The following is a 12,125-nucleotide window of genomic DNA, read 5'->3' as shown; positions in this document are numbered from 1 at the left end:
AGAGTTGCGTACCCTATAGAGAGCAAAGGGGAGGAGAGTCACCCAGTCACCGCCAGTCTCTATGGTTAATTTAGTTAAGGTCTCTTTTAGGGTCCTGTTCATCCTTTCTACCTGTCCTGAACTTTGGGGTCTGTATGCACAATGTAATTTCCAATCTGCCCCCAATACTCGTGCTAAACCTTGACTCACCTTAGAGATGAAGGCAGGTCCATTATCTGACCCTAACAGTACCGGGATACCGTACCTTGGCAAGATGTCTTCTAGTAACTTTTTAGTCACAACTTGTGCCGTCTCGTGCTTGGTGGGGAAAGCCTCTGTCCATCCTGAAAAAGTATCTACAAAAACTAATAGATATTTGTAACCATATCTTTCAGGTTTTACCTCGGTAAAGTCCAATTCCCAGTATGTTCCCAGGCGGTTTCCTCTCAGTCTGCTGCCTGGATTGGCTGTGTTATGGGTAGCATTTGTCAATTGACAGGCTTTGCAGGTGACAACGATACAGTCAATCTTGGAGTGGGCACCTTGGATCTTGATTCTGGCGTGTCTCAAGAGGTCTTGCATCTTGCGAGCCCCCATGTGGGTGGATCGGTGCATTTTGGAGAGAACTTGTTCTCCTAGTGCTTCAGGCAAGATGATGCTACAGTCAGCTGATCGCCACCACCCTTTGAGGCATTGGGCCATGGGCTGTTGTTTTATCCATTCTAAGTCTGCCTCTGTATATTGGGGAATTTCAGGCAGAATAGCGCTCCCTGGGTCAGGCAGCTGAGTGGTCAGTGTCAGGTCGGCCTCTAGGGCTATCTTTCGAGCACTCTGGTCAGCCAAATTATTTCCCCTGGCAACCGGAGTATCGCTCTTTTGGTGTCCGGGGCAGTGGATAATAGCCAGTTTTTTTGGCAGCCATAAGGCTGTCACCAGGGCAAGAATTTCTTTGTTTTTAATAGTCTTTCCCTTGGCCGTTAGCAGCCCCCTTTCTCTATAGATAGCCCCATGTATGTGAGCGGTGGCAAAAGTGTACCAGCTGTCTGTATATATGTTTACCTTTTGGCCCTGCCCCAGAGTCAATGCTTTGGTTAGAGCTATAAGCTCCGCCCATTGTGCTGAAGTTCCGGTGGGCAGTGGCTCTGCCCAAACGACCTCAGTCTTTGTTACTATAGCTGCCCCAGCATACCTGCGGCCATCCTGTACAAAGCTGCTTCCGTCAGTATACCAGGTGTTTTCAGCATCTGGCCACGGCTGGTCTCTCAGGTCAGCTCGAGTCCCATGTACTTGAGCCAGAATGTCAGCACAGTCGTGGAGTGACACTTCTAATTTGGGATCTGGCAGCAACGTGGCCGGGTTTAAGGTAGCCAGAGTCTTGGACTTGCAGATTTGAGCTTTCTTGGCTGACGCCCGGTACCCCAACTTTCTGATGACAGCCAGGAGCTCTTTAGTTTCCTCAAGGCAGACTTCCTGGGTTTCGGCTGCTATGAGGAGATCATCTACATATTGTAACAGGGTTAACTGGGGGCTTTGAAGGCGGAACTCACCTAAATCTTCATGTAGGGCCTCGTCGAAGATGGTAGGGGAGTTTTTAAATCCCTGAGGCAGCCGGGTCTAAGTTAGCTGTCCGTTGAGACCTTGTTCAGGATTGCTCCATTCAAAGGCAAAGATGTGTTGGCTCTTGGGCGCCAGCGGAAGGCTGAAGAAGGCATCTTTCAGGTCCAGAACTGTATACCAGTATTGACACAGTGGCAGGGAACTCAAAAGAGTATAGGGGTTAGGCACTGTGGGGTGAATGTCCATGACTCTTTTATTTACTTCACGGAGGTCCTGTACTGGTCGGTAGTCATTCGAATGTGGCTTTCGTACCGACAACAAGGGGGTATTCCAGGCTGATTGACAAGGCTTTAATATCCTTTGTGCTAGTAACCTCCTGATATGGGGGGTTATTCCCCGTTGGGCATCTGGGGGACATAGAGTATTGACAGACGTGGACAGGATCTGCCCCAGGCTTTAATTCTATATATATAGGTGGTCTGTGTGCAGGCAGTCCCGTGCCCCCGGTTTCAGCCCAGGCCTGTGGGTACATTGTAAGCCATTTATCTATTTCAGGGTCTGGTGGAGACAGTCCTTGGTGTAACCGATACTCATCTTCTATGTTTACAGTTAGTACTTGGATCAGTTTGCCTTCTTGGTTAAGAACTTTCCTACCCCCTGCTTGGAAGTGGATCTGAGCTCCCAACTTAGTGAGCAGATCTCTACTCAGTAAAGGGTACAGGCAATCAGGAATAATCATGAACGAGTGGGTTACCCGGCCCATTCCCAAGTCCACCATTCTTCGGGTAGTCCATGAATACTTTTTCATGCCGGTGGCGCCCTGAACCCAGGAAGACTTATCAGAAATATGGCCATGGGGTTCAAGTAGGACCGAATGTTGGGCTCCTGTATCCACTAGGAACTCAACAGGTCTCCCCTCCACTTTTAGGGTTAACCTGGGCTCGGGGAGGGGTGCCGAACCCCATCCCCCCTAGTCACTCAGTTCATCTATAGCCATGATGGGAGCCTTGGGGCGTTTTTTTTGCTTTTTAGGGCATTCTCTAATCCAATGGCCTTCCTCTTTGCAATAGGCACACTGATTTTTTCTCAATCAGGGGCGATCTCTATATTCTCCTTTACCTTGTTCTTCTGTCGCAATCTCTCTCAGTCAACGTTCACGTTCTTTCGGTTCTCCCGCAGTGGTGGCAAGAAGGATTCAGGCTAGGTTCCTAGTCTATCGATTGCTATTCTTTGCCTGTTTTTCTTCTGCAGTTTCTCTATTGTTATATACTTTCTCTGCTACTGCCACTAAGTCCTGAACACTCTTTTCTCCCAGTCTATCTACTTTCTGTAACTTTCTCTTAATGTCTGGCACTGCCTGGTTGACAAAGTGTATTATTACAGCTGCCTTGGTCTCATTTGCCTCTGAGTCCATAGGAGTATACCTATGGAAGGCTTCCTGAATTCTCTCTAGGAAGGCAGCGGGGCTTTCGTTCGACCCTTGTTGTACATCTCCTACCTTAGCCAAATTGGTGGGCTTCCAAGCCGCTGCATTGAGACCTCCCAACAGAGCCTGGCGATAGACCCGGAGCCTCTCCTTACCTTCTGCTGTGTTGAAGTCCCAATTGGGCTGGGACAAAGGAAAAGAGGTGTTGATAGTGTCAGCGTTGGTGGTGGGTTGGCCATTGTCAACAGGAACCAATTTTCTGGCCTCATTCTGAATTCTCTCTTGCTCTTCTGTGGAAAACAGGATCTGGAGAAGCTGCTGACAATCATCCCAAGTGGGCTGGTGAGTGAACAAAACAGTTTCTAACAGGTTAATTAAATCCCTAGGGTTATCAGAGAATTTGGTGTGTTGGGTTCGCCAATTGTAAAGATCACGGGTGGCGAAGGGCCAGTAATGATGAGGCTGGTTACCATGTTCATCAGGGGGCCCTATCGCTCTTAAGGGGAAAACTGTAGAGTCCGCTGGTCTTGCCAGCGAAGCAGCATGTCGGTGGTGAGTATTCTGGGCAGGGCCATCCCTGTCATCGACACCTTGTGCTGCCCCTCCCTCTCTAGCCCCGGCTGGGGCTCCTCTTTCTGCCTGTTGTTGGAAGGGGGGGGGAGTGAATCATAAGAAGGAGGAAAAATGAGCTCTTCATCAGTCCCCCCTTGGAGGACCGGGTACAGTGACACCGTGGGTTTAATTGGTCTTTTCTGGTCACCTCCTTGGGTAGTTTTCTCGCGCATCGCTAGAACTACTGTTGCAGGCTGCTGTTTCTGTGGAGATAGAAAAGGCTTAACCCAAGGGGGAGGGTCCTGTACCAAGCTTTCCCAGGTAACGATGTATGGTACCTGGTCAGGGTGCCCTGTTTGGGAATGAAAAACAATTTCTTTAACTCTCCCGATTATTTCTAGATCAAATGTGCCCTCTGGTGGCCAGTTTCTCTCAAGGGCTGGCCATTCCGAGCTGCAAAGAATGACTAGCTTTTTCTTTTTAATTTCTAGACTCAAATTATGTGCCCTTTGTCTAACTTTTTTGAAATGACCTGTTATCAAGGAAAGGGGAGTAGTCACAGTCTGTCCCATTGTCTCTGTCTCAGTCAGATAATGATAAAGCACAACAGACAAGCAACCAAGCCAAACAGACAAACAGAAAGCAAAACAAAAAAGTCCTCCGCCTGATCGGAGGCAAAACCGAAACTGGGACGACGGCCACACGCCGTGCTGCGGGAGCGACCCGCTTTGTCCTCCTTGAAATCTCAGAGACACTTGGGACACTCCCTCCCCTTCAGAAGGGCCTGGAACGTCTTCCAAGATCCCAGGTCGACAGCCCGCCAGTGTGTCCGCTTAGACCCTTTGTCGACCTATTCAGAAAATGGGCCCCAGATTACTGAACACAAACAGTTTACAGACATTGAGACACTCACCAGCTGGCGTTGACCCTCCAGTTCAGGGATCCTGGGAGTCTTGGGGGATCCTGGACAAGCCCCCAAATGTTGCGCCCAACTCGCGGAGTCCCAAAGACCACCAGGAGGCCGATTCCAATGTAAGCACACGAGGGTCGTTTATTCAAGCTCGAGCAGGGGCTCTCAACTGTCACCGACGCAGCGGGTCAAGATTGAGAGCCCTGAGTTTCAAATTAGCAGGGTTTTTATAGAAGTTACATCAGGGTTAGGGGTTTTTACTTAGCAGCTATATGATTGGTTAACATTTTAGCAAGCATGAAGTGTATATTTTTGATTGGCTAGGTCTATTGGGGGTCGAGGGGGATTACGTATAGGTTTTTGCAAGGGAGAAAGGGGCAAAGGTTAATGGCCGACTGTCACATACTGATGGTTAGCAGACCCACTGACTAATGGTCATGTCTATCTTGTGTGGATAGTCAGTCCATTAACTGCTTATCTTATAGATAGTGTGCCTGGGATGCTCTTTCTCTGGATACACAGATGGCTGGGTAATAAGCTTAGGAATTTGGCCTCGTTTTAGATTGTGTCTTTTTGTCCCTGGGCAAGCACATTTTAACCCTTAGCTTACAAGAACAATAGAGATGAGGTGAATTTTAGCAAGATGGAGTCACTGTAGGCCTCACGAGGGCTTTAGCCTTGTGAAAGAGGACTGAACTCCCTGGAAACTGTGAGCCAAATAAACCTCTCCTACTTTCAGTTGTGGGTATTGGGCATTTGGTGCCAGTGACAGGACAGTGACTAAAGCACATTATTACTACCCCCAGTTTCCAGGTGAAGAGAGGGAGGCACAGAGAGGCTAAGCAACTCACTCAAGGCCACGAGGCTAGCTGATGAGTGACTTGAGTTGGAACACCAACCTATATGCACTGCCTCATGCCTACCAATAGCACACAAGCATATAAGCAATTTGAATACTGTAAAAATTTTTCTATAAAGTGGAAAATTTCATCTCCAGAATATATTGGAAAATTATCTCTTCCACCTCTCAACCAAACTGGAAAGTCTTAATGTCATGCAAAAATCTGTATAAAGAACAATAATTTGAATAGTCTCCAAAGTTAAAAAGCAAGGCATCAGCCAAACATTCCACATTCCAATTTATTCTAGTCATCTGTTAGAAATCAGTGAGACACTCTCTTTACCAGAAACTGGTGCAATCTTTCTTGTTTCATGTTGGGCATAAAGAAAGAGAATAAGAATAAAATCAATGTCATAAAACCCTAAGAACAGCTCACACTCATTCTCATAATTATTCCAACTTTCCAAGTTGAAATTCCAGTCATGCAATTAGGACCTGGGGCACAACATGCAATGTTGCTCCTCCTTGCTCTTTACACATACTCAACAGTCCACAGACTCTGGGAAGATGAATATTCTGGTTCCACTTCTGAAGAATGAGCCTGCTGTGAAGGTCAGGTCAACATCTCAACATCTCAAAGGCCCTAAAGGGGTTTGGAGTTGCCAAGAACCAATCAACCTAAATGCAGATAAGCATAGCAATCCAAGAAAGCAGGTGATGGAGAAATCACCATATTCTGCTGCTGCAACTACTTAAGTCCATGCCAAACAAAATAAACTAAAACACAATATTACAAATCTGAGCAGATGTGAAGGTTAGATGTGAAGTCCCTTCAAGTGTCCAGGGAGCTGAGACCAGTACAGGAACCAGACTGAGGAGGGCTTGCTGGACTCAAGAAACAGAGAACCCCAGCTTCACACCTGGCCTTCTCTGACGCCACGCTCAGAGCTAGACACCTATGGTGCATCTGTTATCAATGATTCTTGTGTGAAAAACTTTATAAAAAGCCTTCCAGGGGCTGGGGATTTAGCTCAGTGGCACTGTGCCTGCCTCACAAGAGTAAGGTCCTGAGTTCAATCCCCATTATGCCAAAAAAAAAAAAAGCCTTCCTATTTTAAGTCATGGAATTTCAGAGCTGTATGGCACCTTAAACTGCCTCATCCGTTATCTTAACTGACTTGGGAAAACTATTCTCATGACAAATGAGGAAAATGAAGCAGGACATCTGGATCTAAAGTTATTCTACAAGATGAGTAGAAATAAAACCAGTACTTACATCAGAGCACAAGGATGTCTCAGTCAACGACAAGCCACATTCGAAACAGTGACTACATATGGAGATGGCATTCTAAATTGTGTACACACTCTCTGTGATGCTTGTAAAACAAGAAGATCATCCAACGGCACACTTCTCAGAATGCAGCCTTGTTAAGTGTTGTGTGACTACCTACATTAGGGTTTGGCCTGGGTAAAGGCTTCAGGTCTAACCTTAACCTCCATGCACACCCAACTTTAAGCCAAGTCTCTGCTGTCTGCTCCTGGACAGGACTTGCACTCCTCCCCCTAGTTGTTCTGGGGTTGTCATTGGGCAAAGATCAGGTTTCCATTCCCTGAAGTAGCAATAGAGGAAGAGTGGATGAGGTGTAGCGGTGAAGACAGAAATGCAATTTGGAATGTCTGCAGTACTGTGAGATGTAGGGTGAGAATGACCAAAGGCAGCTGTCCATCTAGCCTGGTGTTTAAACATGGGTCTGAGAGACTGAAAAACTTTTCATATGAAGCCACTAGCACTCTTCTTTTTTCTCTCTATAGTGAGTGGAGCCAGAGGAAAATACCATATCAAATCCAAGATGCCACTGTGTTGGTCAGCTTTTCATCATGGCCCAAATACCTGAGAACAACTTGAAGGAGGAAGTGTTCAGTTTGGCTTATGGTTTCTGGGGTTTTGGTTTGTGGTGGGCTAGCTCCATTGCTTTTAGGCCTGGTGGCAGGGGATGGCAGAGGAAAACTGCTCACCTCATGGCAGCCAGGAAGCAGACAGAGGGAAAGAGCCCAGGACCAGGTATAGTCACATCCCATGACCCTCTCTCTTCCTCTCTACTTCCTAAGTTTCCATCACTTCCCAGTAATGCCATCAAATTATGATCTTATTTATTTATTTTTTGGTACTGGGGATTGAACTCAGGACCTTGCACTTGCCAGGCAGGTGAGGCATCACTGAGCTACATCCCCAGCCCAATTTATGATCTCATAATGGATTAATTCATTGATGAAGTCAGAGCCCCATGATTCAATCACTTTCCCAAACCCCATCTCTGAACACATGAGATGTTTGGGGGATATTTTAGACATAAGCCATAACACATTTATTGTAAAATAAATGACAAAGAAAATCATCTGTACTCACCATAAGCAATTTATAAGCATCAACTCAGGAATTAAACTAAAAAAGTAGAAAATGTGAAGACACTTAAACAAGATGTGAGCCCAGACTTCCAGCTCATCAAAGGCAAACCTAGGGGGCAATGAGGTGGAACAATCTGAAAGCCACCCACATGGACTCTCAGAAGTGGTAAAGCAGAAGTAACAAAGCAGATGAACAAGGCTCTAAAAAAAAATCAAATCAGAAATAATTTCTGAGATAACTACTAAGATGGTGACCATAATGAAAGACATGGTTAGCAACTCTAGAGCAGATACAGACGGAAAAAAAAATAGTGGAGCTTAGGAAAATGATGAAAACCATGAATGCCCAACATAGGAAAGAAATGGAATCCATGAAACAGATTCAAACATATATCCAAGAGATCAAAATTCCATTGAAAGTATATGCAGCAGAATGACCCAATGTGAAGACAGAATATCAGATACAGAAGACTGGATTGCGGTTAATGAGCATGAAAAGAAAGATCTCTTAAAAATAGCAAAGGATCAAAAGAATAACATAAGATTGATTGGAATCAATGAAAAAGCAGGACACAGTACAAATAACATGAAAAATCCGCTCAAAGAAGTAATGGCAGAAAACTTCCCAAACAGGGAAAAAGAATTTGACATACAGATAAGTGAGACATATAGAGCTCCAATTAGCCATGATAAAAAAAAAAAATCTACACCAAGGCATATAATAGTCAAGATTCCAGAAATTCAACACAAGAACAGAATATTAAAAGCTGTTAGAGAAACAAATCACCTATAAAGGAAAGCCCATCAGAATCATAGCAGACTTCTCAACACAAACCCTTAAGTCAAAGAGAGCTTGGAGTGAAGTATTTCAAGCCCTAAAAGAAGACAACCTCCAATCCAGATTGATGTAACCTGTAAAACTATCTTTCAAAATTGATGGAGAAAAAGAAAAAAAATCAATCAACAAATAAGATACTTCCATGACAAAGAACACCTTAGGAAATTCTTGACCACCAAACCAGCACTCCAAAATGCTCTGAAGGGCATTCTAGAAAGAGATAACAAGGACCACAATTCCATGAACCCTAAAAGAATGAATCCATCAGGCAAGGCAAGGAATTAAACAGAGGGGGGAAAACGGCGAACCAATGACAGGAAAATAACATGACAAGGATAAGTCAATATATATCAGTTATAACCACCAATGTTGAGACCATAAATGGTTTCAATTTACCAATCAAAAGAGACAGACTGGCAGAATGGAACAAGAAGCAAGATCCAACAATATGCTGAATACAAGAAACATATTTAATTAAAAAACAAATTCATAGACTGAAAGGATGGAAAACAATATTCCATGCTACAGGAGCACTGCCAGAGATGTGAATATGCCACTGTGGATAGGAATGGGCCTCCCTTCCTGTCTCTGTCTGAAGTCCAGGGCAAATTTGCCCTGTCCCTTCTCTTTATTTATGTCCTGAGAGAGTAGAAACAGTCACTGGAATCATGAAATAAGCAGCCAAGCTGTAGCCTGGCCTTGAGAACCCCTAGGATGGAAGGTGCCACCCCAACCACACAGCACATGCACCCTCAGTCTGCTCACAGTTCTTCTATCTCTCCCAAAGTACAGACATGGTGGTGTGGTCCATTCTGCCTGACCAGCTGGGTCTGTCCACTTCCATGAACACAGCTAGAAGCTCAAGGCCACATGGCCACACAGTCCAGCTCCTCCTCAGGCCAGGTGGAGCTGTCTACACAGGAGTTCTCCCAGGGTTGTGACAATCTAATCCTCAAGACTAACTAGGCACACTGCCTGGTTTACTTTTTAATATATAACTGTTTCTAAATTCCTGTGCCCCTGGAGCTAACACCCCAAAATCAATGACTGTTTCATTGCAGTGTTTGATACTGGCTCTTACATCTTTGGCTGGATGCCATCTATGACCTAAGGGAGATCCAGAGGCCCCGATGTGAATGGAGTCGCCCTACAGGATAACCCCAACACCTCTCTCTGTATGGTGGCTGCTGGAGGCTCAGGGTTGCTAAGGACCCAACCCCAGCATTAGACTTGCTTTCTAAAATGTTATTTTCACAGGTACATGTGTGTTCAAAAAGCCCATAGAAGCAAAGCACAGTACATTAAATCATCAGTACTGTTACTCAAAAATGGAATTTGAATGAACAATTCCCATCTGCCCCCTCACATAAGTCACAGTGTTTTATCAGCACTGAAAATGAATAATTTCTTTTTAAAAGAATTAAATCATTGGACTGTGGATGTAGGTCAGAGATAGAGTGCTTGTCTAGCATGCTCAAGGCCTGGGGTTCAATCCCCAGCACTGAAAAAAAAAGTTGAAAATAAAAAAATTAACTAGACACTCTGAGGCAAAGGAAGATGGTGAAACCCCACTGTATGTGGAGACAACACAGTGAGGTGGGAGACATGGACTATGCAGAGGTCTGGGCAGTCAAACCTCCCTGACCCCTGAACTCTCTGGGACATGGGCACAGCACAGCCTAGCTCAAATGACTGTGAGCACAACATGGAAGATTGTACTGCAAAAGGAATTATGATGTGTTATGTACATGTACCAACTCCACACAGGAATGTAAAACATTATGTATTGAAAACATGTACTAATTTTAAAAAGAAAGCAAGACTGTATGTACTGCAGCCCTGAGCATAGAGCTTGCCACACAGTGCTGCTCACTGAAAGTCCAGACACAATCACAACAAGACCCGGGCTCCATCTCAGGTGGAACACCACCAGCACAGGCGCTACCCATGGCTCATACCAGCCTGTCCTCCCAACCCCAAGCCTTCTTGCCTCCCAGGGCAGAGCCTGCAGTGCACAAAGGTGTTCCAAAAGCTGGTGACACCCCACCCCACCCCATCCCACCCCCGCACTGGCTGAAGGAACTGCTTACTCCTGTTGCTAAAGACTACAGATGCTGACCTCCCTTTCTCATAGCAGTGAGGCAGCTTTACAATCAACTTGACACTGCACAGGAGAAGGGGCCCCGGGGTCTCTGAAGGCTGTGGCAATCACTGACCAGCCACCCTGCAGCCCTAGGTGCTTAAGCAGACTGAGAGAGTTTCTCATCACTAAAAGCTGAAACATCCTCACTGAGGTACATCTACCAGTGCAAAACTCTTCAAGGGCTTTAGAATCTGAGAACTTTTAAGGAATGATTTTCTCTAATAAATCATGACAGGCAGATAAACTCCAACACACTCAAATCATTATTCATTAAACACAGTAGATTCCAAAGGAAGTAACTGAGTTACCAGAGGATGTAGCATACCACAAAATATTTGCCAGTTCCCTCTAATGAGATACAAAACAAAGGGCAATACACAAAAATCGGTATATACCACTCTTGACTCCAATTCCAGGATATCACAATTACCAGAGGGCTCTGCTTATTCCAGAAAGTAACAAATAATTTTAACTCCAGGAGATTCCACTCCAGTCTTTTAGAAATGAGAAGCTGAGTGTGGCACTGGCCACTACTATTCTCCTGCTGAAGCCTGAGGAGGGACAACCCAGGTTGGGAAGGGCAGGGAAGGACAGCAGCAGATGTAATAGGATCCTGCTCCAGACTCACCATCCCATAAGAGACCCTGCCAAGTGCACAGAGCAGAGTCCAGGAGGCTCAAGGTGGCCCAAGGGTGGGGAAGAACCAGGCTTTTTGCTACTGCCCCCTCCCAGCAGCTCCAGGTAAAGTCTGACTCCAAGTTTTGGTTTTCTGCTGTGTGTGATTAACCAAATCTCTGGCTTCCAGCCTGAATTACTAATTTGTACTTGAAGCCAAGAACTAGTCTGAAACGAAACTTAGAGCCACCGCGACTCAACCACCTGTGTAACAGGCTGGGCACCGCACAGCGAAGAGGCCACTAGGCGGGTGGGCAGAGCCCTCGCGGGATGGGGGACTGGAAAGAGGAAATCGCAGCAGGTCTCTGCCCTGAGAACGGCGTCCCGACTGGGTTCGGGTTCGGGTTAGGGACCGGGTGGGGGCCGCTCCGTGTTGGGGAGCGGCGGCGATCACAGAGAGAACCTGCAGCATGCGGATGCTAGGCCTGTGGGGACACGGGCACAGGGAGGACGGGAAACACGGAGATGGGAGGGGATGGCGGGGCGAGGAAGACGGAGGTGGGGTGGGGACGGAGAGCGGGAACAGGGACAGGTACGGGGGGGGGGGCAAGGGGCGGGGTCGCGGCCCGGACCTGGGTCCAGCTGGGTTCGGCAGCCGCCTGGCTAGTCTTCCTCCTCTCCTGCCCCCCCGGCTGCGAGAGGACGGACTCCGGCCCGGCGCCCCTGCCTCCTGCGCCCCGCTCCGCCCGGTCGGCTGCAGCCAGCTCACCTGGTAGGAGCCCGCCGGCGCTCTTTGTGTCTGGCACCGAGGCACGTTTCTCCCGCCTACCGCACCGCCGAAGTAGTCCCAGTCAGTCT

The 12,125-nt window shown here is 46.7% G+C and overlaps 1 protein-coding gene across 1 annotated transcript in view; it reads right to left on the bottom strand.

Annotated features, from left to right (window-relative positions):
- Window positions 1-12,017, bottom strand: part of Ninl (ninein like) — a 97,110-nt gene extending 85,093 nt beyond the window's left edge. Inside the window, exon 1 of the mRNA XM_087188598.1 lies at window positions 4,428-12,017. The gene's annotated coding sequence lies outside the window, so the exon portion shown is untranslated. The remainder of the gene's footprint in view (window positions 1-4,427) is intronic.
- Between the last annotated feature and the right edge of the window lie 108 nt (window positions 12,018-12,125).

Source organism: Heterocephalus glaber, unplaced genomic scaffold (assembly GCF_053883595.1).
Source record: "Heterocephalus glaber isolate CG9 unplaced genomic scaffold, H.glaber_assembly_v1.0 deba00001532, whole genome shotgun sequence".
In the NCBI taxonomy this organism is placed as follows: Eukaryota; Metazoa; Chordata; class Mammalia; order Rodentia; family Bathyergidae; genus Heterocephalus; species Heterocephalus glaber.
The sequence above is the reverse complement of the archived record's forward strand: the minus strand, read 5'-3'. Positions and strand labels throughout refer to the sequence as shown.